The following is an 11,934-nucleotide window of genomic DNA, read 5'->3' on the forward strand; positions in this document are numbered from 1 at the left end:
AAATGACAGTATTATGAGACTACTTTTTAAAAAACTGATGAAATCAGACTTCATCAATGGAAATATAATCCAAATCCAACAGAAATATAAGTCCCAGCACACTGTGCACTAACGCAACCACATCTGGAATACTCTGTTTAGCTCTGGGTCATTTTAGGGGAGACATTGATAAACTAGAGTACAGTGAAAAAAGGACAGCTAGAAGATTTGGAGAGATCCAAAAGGACAGTAAATGATGAATGGCTGAAGAAACTTTGAAATTCTAACTTAGAAAAGACTAAAAATAAACAAATAAATAAATAAACAAGGAAAAAAAGACTCAGGGTGGGTACATATGTAGGATTGCTATTATGAAAATTGTATTAGGTTTTTGTAAATTTCTGGGGCAGAAGGAGAATCAAAGGATGGAAACTGTAGGAAAGCAGTTTCCTGTCAAAACGTAAGGAGGAACTTTCTAATAAGAACTGGCCAAAAATGCAATGAACTACTTCAAAATGTTGTGAACATCTTGTGGAAAGTGTTTAGCAAAGACAAGTAAAGAATGCTGATGTTTGTTGCAGATTGTTCTGGATGGTACCTGAAGACCCATTGACTCCTTAGATGCTATGTTCTGTCAAATCTGAGAATGAGAGAAATTCCCTTTGGTTTCTACAATTCTTCAGCATAAGCATGAGACAGGTCAAGTCTTCCCGTACTCAACCTCATCCAATGTAGACATAAAATGTAATTAGACTGAAACCAGATGAGAAGAAATAGATTTTGTCAGTTCTCATTGGATTGCGTGGGTGTATCTTCTGAGTTTATTTTGTTGCTCAACATCCATTTGATTACTTTCAACCTAACTACTTTGGCTACACTGTAATTACATTCTTGACCTTTAGTCTATTCCCTAAAGGGTAAAAGAAATAATTTTATGAAGGATTCTCTATGTGCCAGGCACCATACTAGGCATATTATATACATAATTTTATTTAGTCCTCCAACTCTATGAGGGAAGAATTACCATCTCCATTTTATAGTTAAGCAAACAGAGGTTTGCTTCTAACTAAGCAAACATATCCAATGGCCCATAGCAAGAGCCGGAGCTGAACTTCAATGTCTGAGTCTAGTTTATTCTGAAGCTCTGCTTGACCATGCTGTTGCTCTGGTTTCCCCAAACTAAACGGTTGTGAGACCGAAATTCACCCAGAAGCAGCTATAACCCTATCTCTATGCAAGACTCTGCCTACGTATTTTATTAGTTTTGTTTTTGGAAACTGAGCTCCTGCCCATGAGAAGAGCTAAAGCTGCTTGTTCTTTGAATGAGAATGTTCAAGCCAGTAACTTGCTTCTGGGATCACTGGCTCCACAGCTGTAGTAGAAAGAATAATGGCCCTCAAAGACATTCATGTGGCACAGCAAAAGAGACTTTTCAGATGTGATTAAGTTAAGGAGTTTGAGATGGGGAGATGATCCTGGATTATCCAAGTAGACCCAATGTAATCACAAAGGTCCTTGTAAGAAGGGGGCCCAAGAGTTAGAGTCAGAGAAGGAGATGGGGTGATGGAAGCAGAAGTGTGAAAGGGAGAGAGAGAGAGAGATTTGAAGATGCTACCTACTGGCTTTGAAGATGGATGAAGGAACCATGAGCCAAGAGATGCAGGTGGCTTCTAGAAGCTGGAAAAGGCAAGAGAACAGATTCTCCAGAAGGAACTCAGCCTGGCTGAGACCTTGTTTTTTAGGACTTCTTTACTTCCAGAAATAGGATAACAAATTTGTATTGTTTTAAGCCACTTAGTTTGTAGTAATTCATTACAGAAGCAAAAGGAAACTACAGTCTTGAATATTCGCTCTATTTGAACAAAGAGAAATTGCCTTATTGAAGAACATCTTGACAACTGTGCTAGTGGAGAAGCAGGGAACTTCTTTCAGACCCACCTGCTGATGAGAGAACTAAGATGATGCAGTGTCCTCTGGCAGGCCCAAGACTCGGGCAGGAAGGAGGGAGGAAGAGAGGGAGGAAGTAAAAGAAGAGAGGGAAAGAGGGAGCAGAGGGAGAAGGCAAGGAGGAAGGTGGGATCAAGAGAAAAGGATGGACGAAAGAGTGAATGTAGAGGAGACAGAAAGAATAACATATAGGTGGTAACGAGCAGAACCTTTTCCACTAAGAAAGACATATTGCTAAGTAGTCTATTCCTAAATGAACTCATAATGCTAAAGTTAATATTTCCATAATACAGTACCCACAAAGAGTACTGACTTGATTCAGGTTGTTGAAATGGAGATTTTAATTTGTTTCTAAACCTCTTGACTCACTCCAGCACTCGTTTCTGTCAGCCATCCTTCAGGCAGGGATTCCCGCCAGCTCTGAGCAGAGGAGAGCATCACTCGTAGTTCAGAGCCCACATGGATGAAGTGCATAGCCTTCCTGCGCTCTTCTTATCAAGGAGCAGCACTCGAGCTGTCAGCCTAGCGGCAATTACCTGATTCCATCCCTGCTTAGCTTTCAAAAGAGAGCTGTGCCGTGTGCCGGCAAGGGCACTCCTCCAGAGCACTCCGCCAGGCAGTTCACTATTCGTGTCCTCACAGGCCTTAGGCAGTTCTGGTACCTACTCAGCTGCTCTGCGGTATTAGGAACTTTTGTCTTCTGATGAGATTTGCCTCACTTATCTAAACCAGGGTAGAACCTGGTTTGAGCCGATATAACCAGAAGCCGTGCAAGATGCTGTACTTGATTCCACAAGATCACTGACTGTAAAACCAGCTAAGATACTTTTCGGATTCTGAGAAACCATGAAAGTTTACTAGGTGTGGGGTCCCTGTAGCTTTATTTTTAAGTAAATATTTATTTTTAAGTAAATACTTCCTGAGGATTTTTAGCATGCTACATTGACTAGACATCAGCACAGACATTACTTAACTGTGCCACTTTGAGTAAATTCCTTGTCTCCCTGTGCCCTGGTTCCTTCCCAGAGTCCTGGGATGAGTCTTAGGAAATGCAAAGTGCTCCATTTCCTGTTTCCCTTTCAGGCGCATGCTCCCTAACCCCTCATTAGGTCGTACATTTTTTAAGTCATTTGGTGTGCAAACCTCTCTTCAATGCCAGGAAACTATCTTCTCTAAATACAAAATTCAGCTGATTTTTACCTGCCCTTTTTCACTGATTCTCCATTTAAAATGGACTCATCTCTGTAAACACAAAGTCATCCATTGTGATCTTTTCCTTGGTCACTCTGATAGCAGGAAAAAAAAAAGTATCATAGCAGGGTAACTGGAGAACCAGCCCCCAACAATCAGTAATAAAAAAACATATGTCCACGCCTTTACTGAGCTCCTCCTGTAAACATCGCTTCTTTCCTTCAATGACTATTGGCTGAGAGCCTCTTATGTGCCAGGTCCTATTCTAGGCATTTGGGAAGCCACAATGAAGAAAACAGAGAAAGTTCTTGCACTTAAGGAAGTTACAGACTGGTGGAGGAAGACACACACTAAGCAGTAAGCACAGATCAGAACAAGAATGCCGGGTAAAGGGCTAGACAGGAATGCGGTGGGTGGAGGTGGGCGTGCCTCATGCTATGAGTAATGGCAGGAATCATAAAATACCATCCCTGTGATAAAGTTTACAATTTGGGCGAAGGAACTGGACACCACAGGTTGACATTTAGGAGACCAAACAAGATAGTTTATATGTCTGAGCCGAATTCAAAAAGGACTTGACATACGCTGGGGAATTAAAGACATTGTGGGGAATGAGAACCAAAGAACAGAATTCCCACCAGAAGGTACCAGGCGTCCGCTGTGTGGATCAGAAACAGGGAGTGCCCTGAAACGAAGGAGCTATTCCTGATGGTCTCCCAGGTGCAGGAGCCCCACGATGGATCAGGAACGCATGTTCTTTTGTGAACTGGGGCCCACACCTCTGAGTCATGTTCCTAAGAGAAAAGCTTGATTTCTGCTTCCTCTTGCCTTCACGCCTGACCCCATCTCTCCCCAAGGACCATGAGGAGGATTGATGAGGTAATGTCTCCAAAGGGGTTAGCGCTCTGCTGACTCTCGCGGTAAAATGTAAATTACAACCAGGTGAAGTCACACAGTCTGGGATGGAAGTTCTGGAGTTAAAATATTCAAAATGTAACTCCAAATACGTGATCTCTTCCTAATCAGACAGTGCAGAGTACGTATGAAGTGGCAGCTTTTCCTGTCTTTCCTTACTGTTTAAAACACTCTAACCTTCGGCCGGTAGTATGTGGGTTTGGCGAGGCAAGATGGAAAAAGTACAACCGACATCTTATGAGCTGTGGAACGGTGTTTCAAAGCCAGTCAGGACACACATAGATCAGTCGTGTTCTTTTCCTCGGCTCTGGGCTTGGCCAGATGATGTCAATACTTAGCTTGCCTTAGCTCTGGTTCCAGCTGGCGAGCCGTGTCTGCGCAAGTTATAGGATTTTAAGGACTGAAAGCTGCAGCACGAACCAGAAGATGAAGTACAGAACAGGGAGATAGAAGAACTTTACTTTCAACAGGCTCAACAAATCAGCTTATCCTAAAACTTTGATTTACCGTCTAAGCGAGAGCTTCTTGCAGAGCCGTGAGAAGTCTTATTTAGCAGATGCTTTCAAAACGCACTTCAGACATGAAATTCTGCAGCAACACTGAAGGACAAGTAAATTACATCCCTTAACTCCTTTCTGAAGGTGTTGTCTTATGAATCTGAGGTCTTATGGTGGTGTTGAAAACGGAACATTAAACATGGAAAATCGAACAAAAATGCATATGTGTGTGTGTTATTCTTTTCTGATAATATGTCTTCATTTTTTAAAATTAAGGATATGTAAAAAAATATATATAAATGTAAATTAGTATCATCCATAATCCCACTGCCCTGAGATAATCATAGAAATAGCTTGGAAAATAGCCTCCCTATTTTTGAAGACACTTATGTTTTTAGTAAATTTAAGATTATATTTTCTATGTTTTGTAACTGGCTTTTGCAATTTGTAATTTTGAATCAGAATAGAAACTATATGTGATGTGACCGGTTTCTTGAAAAGACAGCTCAAAATTGAACCTCATAAACTATGTTTTCAAGTGTTAATTTAATGAAAGTCTACGAGAAGCAATGAGTGCCCTGGGCTGGCCACAGAACAGACATTACACGGGTCGTGGCTATAACCTAGCACTCTTTTCTCCATAGGTTATAGGACTGTACCAATGAAGAGAACATGTGGTCAGAGGGAGGGAAGTCAACCAGTCTCTCTGCTCTTTCCTGTGCTGGTTCATTGAGGTTTTCCATAGCATCTGCTTCTTTCATACACTTTCTAGAGTTTCTAATTGAGTTTTATAGGAATTGAATCCACCCCAAGAAAACATAAATCTCTAACCACAGATAACAAAAACCTACACATAGGCCTTTCTGTCTAAATCCAAGTCATTCACAGATATTCACTAATTTCTTTTTCAACCTAATTTATTATCCCAACATGCTATGGCACTGGTGAGGAGGTGAGGTGGGCAAAAGCTATTTTTACTCTTATTTTACAAGTTAGGAAGCTATGGCCAAAAAATGTACAGAATGTGTCTAAAGCCATTAAATAAGCTGATGTAGTGGTCTACAGGAGCCCAGCACCCCAGTCACTGCACTGATTCCTCGGTGCTCCTAGCTAACAGTAAAGACTTACTAATTCTTTAATGGAAGTATTCCCGTTCTAAATCATATATTTTCTCTATTTTTTCCTTCCCTGCCTTTGATTTCTATGAATATTTAAAATGATATATTTATTTTTAAGAGTTCATCAGCTTCTGCTACAGACCCCTCACTGCAGCATGATGTTCTTTTAATGTTGACTTATACGCGACTGGAGTGAGGAACATGGATGTAGGGAAAAGGAACTTTACTTTTAAAGTCCTATTTCCTATTTTCCCATGTAACGCTCTCTTTTTCTCTGTCATATCCTTCTAGGTGGACCACCTACCATGTGATTCCTCTGTAACTGGACCCCTATGCCAACCAAGCAGAAACCATGATGGGAACTTTGTCTTCCTGCCCCTGAGTCATCGCTAGTCTCCCTGTCAGGCACCATTCTAGGTGCTAAGACAGTAAAGTGAACAAAACAGACAAAAAGTCCTGACCTCATAGAGCTTAGAATTTATTGGGGAAAAGAACAATGAACAAATAATCATATAATATTGGGTTTTGATAGGTATTATGAAGAAAAATAAAGTAAGTTAAGGGGATAAATAGTAAGGAGGGAGGAGCATTTTAGATAGAAAGCCAGAGTCCTCTCCGAGGCGGTAATATTTGAGTAGAGAACTGAATGAGGAATTATTTGTGTTTGCTGTGCCAATTGTGTATCCTTTGCCTATTTTAGACGCTATAAATATCTTTTCCCAGAGGGTTCCTCATCTGTTAACTTGGTTGGTTCCCTTTGGTCCCTTTTGTTATTCAGAAACCTTTAATATTGATGCAATCAAACTCATCATTTTTTCCTTTTATGATTCGTGCTTTCTTGAGTCTTGTTTAAGAAATTCTTATTCAAGGTCACAAGGATATTCTCCTCCAGTTAACTTTACAATTTTACCTTTTACACTTAGGTTTTTATTCCACTTGATGTGAAAGATCAATTTTATTTTTTCAGATGGAAAGCCTTTTGTCCCAGCATGATTTATTAACTAACCCCTTCTTTCTACATTGATTTGGATGTCACCTCCTTAGAGACCACTTTTTCAGGCGCTTGTGAGTCTTTTAATGGGCTTTCTTTTCATTTTATTGAGGCATCTGCCTGTTTCTGACAATCACCACGCTTTTGTCTTGTCTTCTTGCATTATGGCTCTGTAATGCGTATCTTGATATCAGGTAGGAATCTGCTTTGGATAATAGATAATTGTAAATTCCTAAAAAACTTTGTCTGAAGGAAAGCTTATGACTCATTCATTTTTGTGTTCCCTGTAGAACTTAGCATACTGTCTCATAGTCAGGAATTGCTCATTAATTATTTTTAAATTATATAGAGAGAAACTGTGTTCTTCTGATCTTGCTATTCGCTTGAAATGTGAACATCATGAATAGTTATCAACCATTGTCCTTTCCATTTGTAGTGCTGAATTTACCTTTTCTGGATTGGGAAACTGATTTTCTACTTCTATCTTCAAGCATAAAATTTCATTTTTAAAAACAGGCTTATTTTGTCATGTAAGTCAGATTATACATGGGTGAGTGACAATGGTACAGGAGCTTAAAATAGGTGAGTCTATTTATTATTTAACAGTTTTGGGTTATCTTGAATTTTGTGAAAAATTAAGAAACACATTCTATAATATTTAAAACATAACTTGAAACTAGCATATATTTTATTATTCTTAGCATTTTTTTCTGAATTCCAGTTCTAGTGAAAATCAAATTCAGTTTATTTTATAAATATTAAATTAATACCATGAGAATAGAGCTCCTGCTTTGGTTAATGTTGGACTGGGTAATGCAGAACAACCCTCTTTTGAAGGAACATTGGGCACGTAGGGGAACTAACAAGACAGTGAAGAATTGTGGGGCAAAGATACAGGAGAAAAAGGAAAGACCAGAGAGTTAAGCTCAGCATTTAAATATGCTTTGCCCCTAGGAGCATCTAGTAATTAAAAGAGTCATCTGAGAGACTGAGAGTGAAACATAGATTTTGTCAGCCTCACCAAGGAAATAAAGATTAGAGTCCAGGACCCACCAAGGAGGAGCCCTGATGAACTCCTATGATTTTGGTTATCATCTCTAAGGGCTAAACTTTAGGAATAAAGATAGGCTAGAATAGTCCGTCCTCCACTTGGGCTGAAGGCTAGCTTTAAATAATCCCAATACCTGTATTAATATTAAGGTGATCTGGGATAGACTTGTCCCTTGTTGTTTGCCAAAAATAAATGTAAATCCTCTTATGCTTCAAATTATTTCTACATTTTTTTAAAAAGGTAATGACCGGCAAATGATTAAAAAAAAAATCAGGCACATGAACAAAGAAAACAATGTAATTTGAAACCAAGAGAAACAATAAACATTATAAGTAGACTAGTGGAATCTGGACTTTATATTTTATTTTATTATTATTATTTTCTTTGCTGAGGAAATTTCGGCCTGAGCTAACACCTGTTACCAATCTTCCTCTTTTTGCTTGAGGAAGATTCACTCTGAACTAACATCCATGCCAATCTCCCTCTATTTTGTATGTGTGTTGCCACCACAGCATGGCCACCAATGAGTGGTGTAGGTCTGTGCCCGGGAACCAAACCTAGGCCACTAAAGCAGAGTGCACTGAACTTAACCATTATGCTATGGAGCTGGCCCCTGGACTCTATATCTTAAAAGGACAAAATGTAAATTCTAGAACTGAAAAAATGTAATAATTGAAATGATGAACTCATTGCATGTTTAATTGCCCATTAGAAACAGTTGAAGAAAGAATTCATGAACTGGAAGAAGAAAATACCATCATGCACTGCACAATGACATTTCAGTCAACAACAGACCACATATATGATGGTGGTTCCATAAGATTAGTACCATATAACTCAGGTGTGTATTAGGCTATGCCATCTAGGTTTGTGTAAGTAGACTCTAGTTCATACAATGGCAAAATTGCCTAATGACCCATTTCTCAGAGCATATCCCTACTGTTAATCCCAAATGAAACACAAAAACAAAGAAGGAAGGATAAAACTAGAAAAGAGTGTAAGAGACATACAGGTTTAGTGAAAAAAGTCTAACATACATTTAATGAAAGTACCAGAAGTATAAGAGAGAAATAAAATGGCAATAGCACTATTTAAAGAAATAATGGCTGAGAATTTTTCAAAAAAATATGAAATAATAAAAATTATTAAGCCTCCTTTTCGAGAAGTTCTACAAATGTTAAGCAGAATAATTCAATAGAAAATCACAACAAGGTACATCATGATAAAACTACTGAAAGCAAGCAAACAAACAAAAAACAAAAATAAAAATCTTAAAAGCAGGGGGCTGGCCCCATGGCTGAGTGATTAAGTTCACATGCTCTGCTTTCGTGGCCCAGGGTTCGTGGGTTCAGATCCTGGAAGCTGACCTACACACCGCTCATCAAGCCATGCTGTGGCAGCATTCCACATAGAAGAAGTAAAACGACTTACAACTAGGATATACAGCTATGTACTGGGGCTTTGGGGAGAAAAAAAATCATGAAGATGGGGACCAGATGTTAACTCAGAGCCCATCTTCCTCACCAAAAAAAAAAAAAAAAGCAGCCACAGAGTCATATGATCTTTAAAGAAGCAACAGTTAGGTTGACATCACACTTCTTTCCAGAAACAATGAAAGTTAAAACACAATAGACTGATGTCTTCAAAGAAAATACCTGCAAAATCGAATCCAATACCAAGAAAAAATATCCTTTAAGAATGAAAGTGAAATATAGACAATTTCATACAAAAAAAGAGAGAGAGAGTTCGTTACTGGAAGACACACATTGTAGGAAACACTAAAGGACAACCAATGCAAATGATCCCAGTTAGGAGCTTAAAAATATAGGAAGGAATGAAAAGCAAGCAAAGAGTAAATGTGTGGCAAAATATAAATGAATGCTGACGGTATCAAACAGGGATAATAATTTCTAGTGTGATTTAAACTAAACATAGAATTAAAATATATGACAACAATAGTATATATGTGAGAATGAAGGGATTTAAAGGGTTTAAGTTCTCTGCATTGGAAGGTAAGAGATAGAAGTATTAATTTCTAAGCCATGCTCAGTCTCTATAGTTGTTTCCATCTCTGGGTAAGCACTAAAAACAAACAAAAACAGTGAAGAAACATAGAACTGTATGTAATGTATAACCTGAGGGAGATTGTGTTTTCCAAAGATGGTCACAGCAATACCTGTGTTCCCACATGCTTTTGGCAATATGGCCTTGCCCCTCCCATGATGAGTGATACCCTTTCTTTCTCTGCTCCCTTGACTTTGAGTGGGCCCTGTGTCACCTTTGACTAATAGGACATCACAGAAGTGATGCTGTGTCGATTCCAGGAAAGCTGTGAGCTGGCCTGACACCTTCCACTTCTGCCTCGTAGAAGCCAGTCTTCATGTAAGAATTGTGATTATCTGAACAACTATGCAGTAAGAAGCACAAGCAAAGTGTAGAGACTATACAGAATGAGATGCCATCTCATGGAGATCATTCTACATCAACCTATTAATGGACTTATGGGACTATCTCTGAAAAAAAAAATGTTTTCCTAACATTTATTTAGCAGTAGTGAGGCACTGTGTTACAATGAGGTAACCAGCAGATTAGAAACTGGATTATCATCCAAGACACACCTGCCCACTCCATAGAGCAAATTGGCTGATCTTACTCCTCTGTGGCTCAGTCTTCTCCGTTGCTCCATGGTGATAATAATTACTGCCCAATGACAATCATTACAGAGCTTACACAAATATTCAATCAAGAGCTAAACTGTCCCGTTTTCCTCTGCGCTACTTGTTGATAACCACTATATGACAATTCAATTGCATTTTGAATTATCTTCTTAATCACACTCGTTCATGATGCTTTAGCTCTGTTCACACCATTCTCCTTTTTAGGAATTGAGGATTATTTTACTATTGACTGCAGGTCATCAGGAATATGGGCCCTTGTCTTATCTTGATAAAGAACACTGACTTCAATTTTATGGTTTTACTTGGTAACTTTTTTACCTTTCTAGGTATGCATATCACTTACATGGAAAGAACAGTATGGTTCATTTTGAGCATTGTTTTAAATAATCCAGTCCTGAGATGAATGTAGACACCTGGCAGCTAGACAGGGTACTGGCAGTCTATCGCCCTCCACCTCATGCAGGTCTCTAAATAGAGTCTGGACAAATCTGTGCAGTTGCTTCTGCCAAGTCTTTCTACCATAACCCTTACCACCACTCCATGGTCCTGATTCTCAGCCAATAATATAATTATTTAAGTCTACTAAACTAAAATTGAGGAACAGATTTTTTGCTTATCTGCCAGACACGCAGCAAGGGTTGAAGCACATTGAAGCACAGCCAGAGGAAACTTTCCTACAAAACACCCGCCAATGGGATATAGACCCTGTTTCAGTAGAAGACCTCTTCTAACAGGGATGATGAACTCTAAGCTCTAAAATATCTAGTGCAGGCATTCCTTGGAGATACTGTGGGTTCAGTTCCAGACCACAACAACAAAGCATCACAGGATTTTTTTGGTTTCCCAGTTCATATAAAAGTTATGTTTACACTATCCTGTAGTCTATTAAGTGTGCAATAGCAATAGATCTAAAAAAATGTACACAACTTAGTTAAAAAATACTTCATTGTTAAAAAATTCTAACCTTCATCTGAGCTTTCAGCAAGTTGTAATTTTTTGCTGGTGGAGGGTCTTGCCTTGATGTTGATGGCTGCTGACTGATTAGGGTAATGGTTGCTGAAGGTTGAGGTGGCTGTGGCAATTTCTTAAAATAAGGCAACAGTGAAGTTTGCCACATTGATTGACTCTTCCTTCTACAATCAATTTCTCTGTAGCATCTGATGTTGTTTGATAGCATTTTACACACAGTAGAACTTCTTTCAAAATTGGAGTCAATTCTTTCAAACCCTGCCACTGCTTTATCAATTAAATGTATGTAAAATTCTAAATCCTTTATTGTCATTTCGATAATCTTCACAGCATCCTCACCAGGAGTAGATTCCATCTCGAAAAACCACTTTGTTTGCTCATTTATAAGAAGGAATTCCTCATCCATTAAAGTTTCACCATGAGACTGCAGCAATTCAGTTATTTCTTCAGGCCCCACTTCTAATTCTAGTTCTCTTGCTGTTCCACCACATCTGTAGTTACTTTCTCCACTGAAGTCTTGAACCTCTCAAAGTCATTAATGAGAGTTGGAATCAACTTCTTCCAAACTCCTGTTGATGTTGATATTTTGGCCTCTTGC

The sequence above is a fragment of the Equus asinus genome, chromosome 10 (assembly GCF_041296235.1).
Source record: "Equus asinus isolate D_3611 breed Donkey chromosome 10, EquAss-T2T_v2, whole genome shotgun sequence".
NCBI classification, from domain to species: Eukaryota; Metazoa; Chordata; class Mammalia; order Perissodactyla; family Equidae; genus Equus; species Equus asinus.